This window comes from Papio anubis, unplaced genomic scaffold (assembly GCF_008728515.1).
Source record: "Papio anubis isolate 15944 unplaced genomic scaffold, Panubis1.0 scaffold55, whole genome shotgun sequence".
NCBI lineage: Eukaryota > Metazoa > Chordata > Mammalia > Primates > Cercopithecidae > Papio > Papio anubis.
This window is the reverse complement of record NW_022165718.1, coordinates 19,680-30,977: the sequence shown is the minus strand read 5'-3', so window position 1 is coordinate 30,977 and position 11,298 is coordinate 19,680. Positions and strand designations below refer to the sequence as shown.

The window sequence follows — 11,298 nt, the reverse complement described above, 5'->3', positions numbered from 1 at the left end:
ATGCTTAACTGGCATATAACGCAAATATTCCAAAATCTGAAAAAAATTGCAGTGGAAAACACTTCTTTTCTCAAGATAAGGAATGTTCAACCTCTATAAAATATCACAATACTTCAGAGTCAGGTTTTGGAGTCCTAGATCAAATAATTGTCAGAAAAATATTATTTTTGAAAAATTTTATTTTTGACATAGAGCATGAAATGAAAATACATAGAGATTTATCACTGATAAGTTTTGAGCTTATCATTGAAAATGTGAGTCTGTAAGGATAACTTCAACAGTGACTTTTCAACCCCAACACACCTGCAGGTTTAGGCAAATAGGTAAATATACTGATATTGCTAAGAACAAAAGTTATCCCTATGAAAGAGGAAAGATACAAATACAAAATAGGGGAAGTGAAGAATTTTATATTCTAGTGAAGGACAACTGATAGATGGTAACCACATGTCACATCGTTATTTGTCGTTCATTAACTTAGTGGCTTAGAAACCACTTACTGAGACCGGGCGCGGTGGCTCATGCCTGTAATCCCAGCACTTTGGGAGGCCGAGGCGGGCGGATCACGAGGTCAGGAGATCAAGACCATCCTGGTTAACAAGGTGAAACCCTATCTCTACTAAAAATACAAAAACAAAATTAGCCGGGCTTGGTGGCGGTCGCCTGAAGTCCCAGCTACTTGGGAGGCTGAGGCAGGAGAATGGCGTGAACCTGGGAGGCGGAGCTTGCAGTGAGCCGAGATTGTGCAAGTGCACTCCAGCCTAGGCAACAGAGCAACACTCTGTCTCGAAAAAGAAAAGAAAAGAAAAAAAGGAAACCACTTACTGAGAATCTACTGTGCCTAACATTGAGCATCAAGGTTGTGAAAGGACGACAGAATGAGTCTATCACACTTCTTGTCCTTAATAAGCCCTCTAGATGCTCCCTATTAAGCCTGGAAACATGACTGCTCCTCTGTAAGGAAAGGCTTATAACATGTTCTTGCCTCAGAACAACAATGGCTTCATCCCAGGACTCTACTAAAATAAGCTTATGGTAAATTTACCTTATATGTGTATGGGTTTTGAAATTATACATTTTTAAAACCATATATATATTTTTCACAAAGTGGCTAAAATAATTCTGGACATGGAAATTTCTTTCAATGCATTTATGCAATAAAGGAGGCAGCCTTGCGCAACATGTGAATTGCATCGGGAGATCACTATGCAGCAGACAGAGAATTTGGGCAACATTGACACTGCAGTTTCTGGATATATTAAGCCAGCAGATACAGAAACATGCATCACTTTATGTATGCCTGGCTGATTAAATGTACATGGGCTTTGAATTTTGAAGCCCGGTCAAGGTTTCCCAGTTCTCTTTTAGCAGCAGTTTATTTTTACTCGGGTCTGGTCAGATGTAGAAACCACAGAAATGGAGGCTGTAGGATTCTGTCTTCTCTAAGCACCTTTGTGCTTTCCTCCTCTGGCTTCCTTCTTAGGTAGGAGCAAAGGTGTATGGGAGAGGAGTCTGCAAACATCCAGCCATTTGGGGCGGTTCATTTGGTTCTTGTCAAGGGAAATAGGTTTCTACTCTTGCCACAATTTCTATGCAACCTTGGATTAGTTAATGTGTAGACGTCCAGAACTTGGGATACCCTATTTTGGAATGATGTTTTGTCCTTTAGTGGGGTGTCCTACTCTTTCCATCTATTCTGTGCGATCATACAACTTCATTTACATACTATTGGTTCCTGGTTTGATAGGTGGCTCTATTGACAGATGGCATTATTAAAGACCATTTCCCTTTGGGCCTTAAGTCACCCACAACTTAGGCTTTAATTTCAGAATATGTTTTTCTTATTACAACTTTATTGAAATACATTTACATAAAATTCACCCTTTTAAATACAATTCAATAGGTTTTAGCATATTTAGAGATGTACAACCATCACCATAGTCTAATTTTAGAATCTTTCGTCACCCCAAAAGAAACCCCATGTTTATTACTAGTTATTCTCTTTTTCCCCCTGCCCCCAGCCTCTGGCAACCACTAATCTACTTTCTGTCCCTGTGGAGTTGCCTATTCTGAACCTTTTATATAAATGGAATAATATAAAATGTAGCCTTTTGCATCTGATTTCTTTTACATAATGTGTTTTCAAGGTTTGTCTATGTTGTAGCACATAACAGTAACTTCATTCCTTTTTGTGCCTGAGCAGTATTTCATATTACAGATATAATACATTTGTTTATCCATTCATCCCTCTATACACTGATCGGAAAAAGCTATTTCCACTTTTTGGCTATTATCAATGCTGCTATGAACATTTGTGTACAGGTTTTTATGAGGACATATATTTAAAGTTTTCTCAGATACAGATCTAGAGGTAGGATTACTTGGTTCAGTGGAACTCTTTGTTTAACTTTTTGAAGAATTTCCCAACTCTTTTCCAAAGTGGCTGCACAACCTGACACTCCTACCAGCAGTGTGTTGGGGGATGGGGAATTCCACTTTCTCCACATTCTCACTAATACTTGTTATTATCTGACCTTTTTTTTTAATAGTCATCCTGTTCATGGTGAGGTGGTATCTCACTGTGATATTTTTCAAAATAAATTTTGTTGGCCGGGCGCGGGGGCTCAAGCCTGTAATCCCAGCACTTTGGGAGGCCGAGACGGGTGAATCACAAGGTCAGGAGATCGAGACCATCCTGGCTAACCCGGTGAAACCCCGTCTCTACTAAAAAGTACAAAAAACCAGCCGGGCGAGGTGGCGGGCGCCTGTAGTCCCAGCTACTCGGGAGGCTGAGGCAGGAGAATGGCGTAAACCCGGGAGGCGGAGCTTACAGTGAGCCGAGATCCGGCCACTGCACTCCAACCTGGGCAACAGAGTGAGACTCCGTCTCAAAAAAAAAAAAAATAAATAAATTTTGTTGTATATACTTGAGGTTTACACCATGATATTATGAGATACATATAGATAGTAAAATTGTTATTATAGTCAAGCAGATTAACATATCTATCATCTCACATAGTTGCTATTTTAAATTTGCATTTCTCTACTGACTAAGGATGTTTTCCCTGTGCTTATTGGCCATTTGTGTATCTTTGGAGCAATATATATTCAAATTATTTGCCCAGATTTTAGTTTGGTTATTTTTTCTTTTTATTGTTGAATTGTATGATATTTTTATATATTCTAGTTACAAGTCCCTTATGACATATGTGATTTAAAGTATTTTCTCTCAGTCTGTGAGTTATCTTTTCACTTTCTTGATTGTGTCCTTTGAAACACAAAAATTTTAAATTTTGATGACGTGTAAATTATCAATTTTTTCTTTTTTTGCTCATGTTTTTGGTATCATATCTAACAAACCTTTGCCAAATACAAAGTCATGAAGAACTATTTATATGTTTGCTTCTGAGAGTTTTATTTAGTTTTCAGATCTGTTTTGAGTTAATTTTTGCATATGGTATAAAACAGGGGTTTAGTTTCATTGTTTTGTATGTGGATATCTAGTTGTCTAGCATCATTTGTTGAAAAGATTTTTCTGTTCCCCTTTGAATTGGTTTAACAACCTTGGTAAAAATTCAGAATACTTTTAACCTATGCATTTTTCTTAAAAAATATTTATTGGTGAATTTCCATCTTTTTTCCCCAAATAATACAATTGCTCTCTTCACTGTGAATTTTACATATAAGCATTCATGCCCATAAATTTTTCAGAACACCTATTCTTAACTGGAGGTGGAATTATTACCATGAGAGGTGGGGCCTCTGACGAGCAGGAAGTCACAGTAATTATTCCTACCACTCTAGATGAACTGATTCTGTGGTGAGTCATACTGATGGGGAGAGTAGGAGTAGCTAATACAACCTGACTGTCTGGCTGAAATCTATCTTTCTTAACCATACACCTGAGGTCTTTACTGATCAAAGAGTAAGTTATTGTAGTAAATAAATAATCTCTGGGGAAATACTTAGAGATTCTGAGAATATCCTATTTTTCATCAGTCTTCTACAAACTAGCTTTAGTATCCATTGATAATGCTTGCTTGAACTGATAATTACCATCAAGGTTGCAAAATGATGGTTTTTCTAATTCTATCAGTCTTTTTACATGTATTAATTGGCATTTTTCTATAAAGAAGATTTTATCACTGCTCAATCAGATTTCATAAACTGAGTACACTCTTGTACCCAGCATCTGGGTCAAGAACAGAATATTCCAACATTTCAGAAAAGAAAAGAAACATGTTAAAAAGAAAAGATTTCTATTTAAAAAAACTATATATAGTAATTAAAATGGGGATATGAAAGATAATCCCTTTATGCCTTCATATACATGTAACATATTTCTATAAAATTCCATATATATATGCATATACCCACTCTATAATGAACCATTTCCAAAAATGGTTTCACAGAAGAATTTCTAAGGGGTATTTATTTTTTTAAAAATTACATGGTAATAATTTGGAGACAAATGGTTAAGACTAGTCAAACAGGTTTATCATTTAAGAAGATTTTCACAAATTCAGACTTGAGGGCCTATTGCCTGGCCATCTCAAGTCAGAAGAGGAATGAGGAGAATCCTTCTTACCCATTTTGGATATATTTTTAAAATTATGATAAAATATACATAACAAGATTTACCATTTTAATCATGTTTGTAGGTACAATTCAGTGGCATTAACATTCAGAATGTTGAGCAACCATCATTGCTATTCATTTTCAGAATTTGTTCATCCCAAGCAGAGACTATGTACTTGTTAATCAATAGCCACCCCCCACCTTTCCTTCTCCCCACCAGTCTCTGGTAAACACTGTTCTCCTTTACATCTCTATGAGCTTGCCTATGCTGGTACCTCATATAAGTGGTATCATATTGACCTTTTGTGTCTCAGTGTCTTATTTCACTGAGCATCGGTTTTCAAGGTTTATCCTGTTGTAGCATTTATCAGAATTTCATTTCTTTTTGAGGCTAAATAATATTCCATTGTATGTGTTGTACCACATTTGTTTATCCATTCATAATAGATATTTGAGTTATTTCCACCTTTTGCTATTTGAGTAATGCTGCTATGAACTTTGGCGTATCAGTATTTGCATTTTATACATTTGCGCAAATCTATCCTCATGTATTTTTGTTCTATAAATAAACTTTTGGAGGCATTTCACCATTTAGAGATCAAAGAGAAATTAATAATACACATTTTAAACTAGTTCGATGTTTTATTATCAACATTCATATTTGGGCTGAAGATTCAGGGATGAAATAATGGGCAAAAAACGGATATATAATTAACACTACACAGGCATATCATAAGTATATTGTAATATTTTGCTAATTATTGGAATAGAAAAACATAAAACAGAGACGTACATAAATTTCTTTGTATTTCGTCTTTCTGAATGTACGTTTACATTAAATACACAGCAAGTGCTTACACTTACTTAAATATTATCCTTTTTTAATCAACCAAAACATGCTTATCCTTAGTTAATCAGAATTCATTTCAAAAGACAAAACTTCTTAAAGATAAGCATGGCATAGAAGGCTTTAGATTCATACTCTTACTGCATTGGCTGCTTGATGATTGTTCTCCTTTTGTAATTTCAATCTCAACTTTGTCTTTTTCTCTCAATCTATTTGAAGACCTGCTGCATACTGCAAGCATTGTTTGTTTCCTCTTTACCAAATGTCTCCAAAAACTTTTGACAGTAAGCAAGAACTGTATCAACATGTGTTTTGTATTTTACAGCCAATTCTAGTGCCCTTTCTTAGTTGTAGAGATTAATATTAATCTGGATTGCTTGATAAACGATGCCAGCCTGAAGAAGTGCTATTTCAACCTCGTGTATGTTCCCAGTAAACCTTAGTATGTGGGACATTTTTGATTCTTTAAATGGAAGACTTTTTATAGAATTGATGTACTGAACCTTATCAATTTCACCAATTGCTGCATAGCCTGTTTCTGTGATGGTCATATCTTGATTCGCAACTGCCCAAGCAGCTAGACAAGCTCACATGGTTTGCTGCTCAACAAAGTGGAAAAGTCTTACATCATCTTCCCATTTTGAACTGCCTACATATTTATGGAGAATAACAGGATATAGTTATACACTGATGTGAACCAGAGGGCCATTAACTCTTGCTGTAGTTACCTGATTTCCAACAAAACTCACAATATGGGGATTTTTACTGAATTCACTTGTATCCCTTTCATGTAATGTTTTAGGCAAAATGTCACTGTCCACATAAACCATATTGGAATAATACCACACTGTAAATTGAGTATCTTGAAGTCCACAAAGTATAGTGCATGTATCACTCTATGCCAAAGTATGCACCATTGTTCCAAATTTGAGAATTTTTTCTGCCTTCTCAAATTGTTTCACAGAAGCAATATAGATATCTCTATTTTTATCAATGAAAGTGACTTTTCTATCATTGGTAAGTCCTTTTTGATCCAGAGCAACTTTCAAGATTTCATTTTTACAAGGAAGAAACTTTCTATCATCTAATGGTTTTCCAGTTGATGCCTCAACAAAAAAGATTATTTTTTTCATCAGCTTTGTCTCATTGCTATGGTATCATTACTCAGAGACACAGTCTGTGCATTCAGAATATCTGTTCTCACTCTAGGAAATTCTGGAGATGAAATAAAGTGCCCTTCATATGAATATAAATCGATACTACTAACACCTACAAGAAGAAAATGTCTTTCTGCCTGCAGGATTAAACTAACAGTTTCTTCTTTGAGATCAAATATAATTGGTGTATTCCAGTTCTTTGTGGAGACCACATAACACTGAAGAGACATTGAAACAACTAAGGGTGCAGAGTTCAAAGATGCTTTAATGGCCATGACGGAATTCCAGTAAGTTCACTGCATCAGTGAGAACATTACGAATGTGTATGGTCTTTCTTTTAGTTAATGTTACTTGAAAGTTTTTCCACTCCAAGTGTTGTTCCACCACAGGCGCAAAAACATCATGCCCAATTCCACATACTCCAGCAGTCTGAGTGCCATCAGTTGACCACGCAATATTAAATATGCTGCCAGTGTTTTTCTAAAGCATATGATCACCCAGTTTTATTACATAAGTGTAAAGTATGAAATAATCCAATAGCAAGTAATTCTCCATCTGGAGCCCAGGCAACTGAAGTAATACGATGCTCATGAGGTTGTGAATTGTACAGTGGGTGGCTGTAACTATCCCATACCTTGTATTTACAGTCTTCACCAGTAGATAAAATAAGATTACTGACTGAATTCCAATCTACTTTTAAAATGATGCCATCATAAGCTTTCTGTAAAACTTTAGCATTTGATCAAAGAAGTTTCTTTTTTTGAGATGGAGTCTCGCTCTGTCCCCCAGGCAGGAGTGCAGTGGCACGATCTCGGCTCACTGCAACCTCTGCCTCCCAGGTTTAAGCAATTGTCCTGCCTCAGCCTCCCAAGTAGCTGGGATTACAGGCGCCCACCACCACGCCTGGCTAATTTTTTGTATTTTTAGTAGAGACGGGTTTCACCATATTGGCCAGGCTAGTTTTGAACTCCTGACCTCAGGGGATCTACCCGCCTCGGCCTCCCAAAGTGCTGGTATTACAGGCGTGAGCCACTGTGCCTGGCCACTGAAGAGATTTAATGATTAGCTGCTTGCCTGCTGTATAAAGAACCTTTGCTAAATCAGGACCCCACACTATTGAATACACTGGTTTTCCTCAGAAGGCACTCCTCCTTATTCTGTATTTGATAAGTATATTTTCTGGGAATATTCTTCGGGAGTAGTTGGGGGCTGACCTGGGCTTGCTGAGCTAAAGTTGATCTAAGCGTCCAAGTCTTTGACCAAATTTTTATTTGTCCATCTTCTCCAATTGTAACTAATGCTGTTGCTTCACCATTCTATCTTCCTGCAAGTACTACTCCAGAGTAAGCTGCTACACTTTTTTCCACTCTTTCTAACTTGGAAATCAAATTAAATTTATCATCAGAACTTATGAGGACAAAGCTTTGGGCTTGCATTTGTTTCTTATACCCAAACTCTTTGGAAACCAGTGAAGATCTATAGGGTAAATATCATCAGGAAGCTTTACTATTTGAGTTGTTCCACTGGTGAACAAGTTCCTTTTCACTATCTGGTGATCATCACTATATGAATACAGCTCTTCAGTAGTATCCAGCCTATATGGGTTACTAATTCTTGATGCTTTGGTTCTCTTAAAAGAGATATCTTCAGTCTCATGACTCCACTTCCAGCGAAAATTTAAAATTCCACTTGATTGCATTTACTCAAGTTCCAGGAAAGCAGTGGCAATTGCTTTCCTATAGCTGGTACCAGTTACCAAGAAGCCTCTCGACCTGTTGGTCACCATAGTGACTTCTTGACTATTAGTCTTCACTACGATACATGTTGCAAACATTTTCTCCCAGATTTTTATACTCTTTTATTGTGATTTTCTTTTTTGCCTTATAAAAATTTCTTTTTTATAGAGCCACATTGATCAATCTTTTATTGCATCTGTATTTCAGACATAGAAAGGTTTTCCCCACACTCAGGTTATAAAGGAATGGATCTATTTTTTTTTCTAATATTTTTATAACTTCATGTATTTCATTTGTATTCTTGATCCATTTGGAGTTTATTCTGGTATATAGTATAAGGAATGGATGCAATTTCATCATTTTCCAAAAGATTATACAATGTCTTGATACTAATTATTTAAAAAATGTATTTTTTTAATCTGGTGGATTGAGTTGACATTTATATAATATATAAACTTATATTTGTATTTGAGGTTTTTTTTCCTGGACTTCCTAATTTTTTTCGCACTCCTTAGGCTCTCTATTCAATGTACTATATCACAGTCTCAAATATGGAGACTTTGGTACATATTTCAGTATCTGGTAACACTAGCTGCTGATCAGATAGCTGTGGTTCTATGACGGATCTATGATTTTTCATTTTCTGACTTCATTCCAAATGTTTCTGTTATACAGACTTTAAATCTCACTTGCTGACTTTGACATTTTTGTTGGTATTTTACAGAAGTTACAATAAATACACGGATTGAATGATAAATGACATGTTTATGGTGTTGAAGTGTTTTATCCAAGAAGAAAGGATGACTTTCCATTTGTTAAAACCTATCTTAAGTTATTAATATTTAACTCTTTATGTGCTAAAATTTGTTTCATAAGTTGTTTCCTTCCTGGGTTGTAAAGGTTATGCTTTAATCATTTATGTATTTATTTAGTTAGTTTGCTTTCACTTGTCACCTAGAACAATGTCTTCAATATAGTTGTTAATTTGATTTTATAAGTATCTGGTGACAGAAATAGTACTCGGTGATGTGGTTACTATCCAGCCAAAAGGATATAGAAAAATATTAGGTTGGTTGTAATGGCAAAAATCCACGATTACTTTTGCACCAACCTAATAAATTTAGAAATACAGTTGACTCTTAAATTTTCTTATTATTGTTATTATCTTTTAAGATGGAGTGTGACTCTGTCGCCCAGGCTGGAGTACACTGGCAGTGGTGTGGTCTCGACCCATTGCAATTTCCGCCACCCATGTTCAAGTAATTCTCCTGGCTTGGCTTCCTGATAGAAGGGACTACAGGTGTGTGCCACTACAGGTGTGCACCACCACACCTGGCCAATTTTTATTTCTTATTTTTTATTTTTTGTAGAGATCCGGTTTCACCATGTTGTTCATGCTGGTCTCGAACTCCTGACCTCAAGTGATCCACCTACCTCAGCCTGCTAAAATGTTGGTATTACAGGCATAAGCCACCATGCCCAGCCTAAATTTTCTTATTCTTAACTCAGAATGTGTTCTAGAACTTTGAAACTGATTTTGCAAAAATACAAATGTAAATTCCACAGTTAACAAATAACCTGAGTGTCGCATTATTTATAAAGCTTTTTGTGACGTGCTTCTCTGCCTTCCTATATATTTTTACATTTATGGTTTTTATCGACTGTATATTAGTTGTATATATTTATGGAGTACATGAGATATTTTGATACAGACATACGACGTGTAATAATCACATCAGGGTAAATGCGGTGTCCATCGCCTCAATAATTTATTCTTTCTTTGTGTTACAATCCACTTATACTCTTTTACTTACTTTTAAATGTACAATAAGTTAGTGTTGACTGTAGTCACTTTGTAATGCTATCAAATACTAGATCTTATTTATTCTAAGTTTATTTCTGGACCCATTAACCATCCCCACATCCCCTTTCCTGGCCCCAACTACCCTTCCTAGTGTCTGGTAACCACCATCTACTCTCTATCTCCATGAGTTTAATTGTTTGAATTTTTAGTTCCCACAAATAAGTGAGAATATGTGAAGTTTGTTTTTCTATGCCTGGCTTATTTCACTTAACGTAGTGACTTTCAGTTCTATTCATGTTGTTGCAAATGACAGGATCTCATTCTTTTTTATGGCTGAATAGTGCTTCCACTTTTCTTCATCCATTCGTCTGATGATAGACACTTAGGTTGCCTCCAAATCTTGGCTATTGTGAATGCTGCTGCAGTAAACATGGGAGTGCAGCTATCTCTTAAGTATACTGGTTTCCTTTCTTTGGGGCATATACCTAGCAGTGGGATTGCTGGAGTATATCATAGTTCTATTTTTAGCTTTGAGGAACTTCCAAACTGTTCTCCATAGTGGTTGTACTAATTTATGCCTACCTGTCAGTTGACTGTTCCTTCTCTGCATCTCCATTTACCACACAGATGGTTCTGTATTAGTATCCATCCCACTCTTGTGCTCTTGTCAATCTCTCCCTCTTAGACTGTAAGCTCATTGGAGCTATTGACTGTGACTGATTGGTCTATGCATCCTCCTATCATAATACCTATCTTAAGGCTGTCCTCTGTTAAATTGTCACAGGATGATTTCATGCCAGCAGAATTTTGTGAATAGAATTAAATGTTACGAATCTAGAATTTTATACTGTAAAAACATGCTGATATACCGTTGCAGAATCAAGAAGATAGGATCATTAAACTGGATGTTCAGCATCTACTTGCTGTTTATGATTTAAATATGGGAATGTGACCCAAATTTGAAAGATTTTCTTCACTCAAGAACTTCCCACTTTCTCTACTGGTTATATAATGTACCATGTTGACTATTTTCAATTATAAAGGCATATCACGGTATCAATTATTTACATTAAACCTGTGTTTTCTGTCTATCCCCTGCCAGGTAAATGAGAGCCCGAATGATATTTTCACCAACGTATTTATTTTTTGTTTTTATTTGTTTGTTTATTTTCTCTT

General features: G+C 36.1%; 1 pseudogene; it reads right to left on the bottom strand.

Moving 5' to 3' along the window:
- Nucleotides 1-5,554: 5,554 nt before the first annotated feature.
- On the bottom strand, nucleotides 5,555-7,324 carry LOC116273322 (annotated as a pseudogene).
- Nucleotides 7,325-11,298: the final 3,974 nt, after the last annotated feature.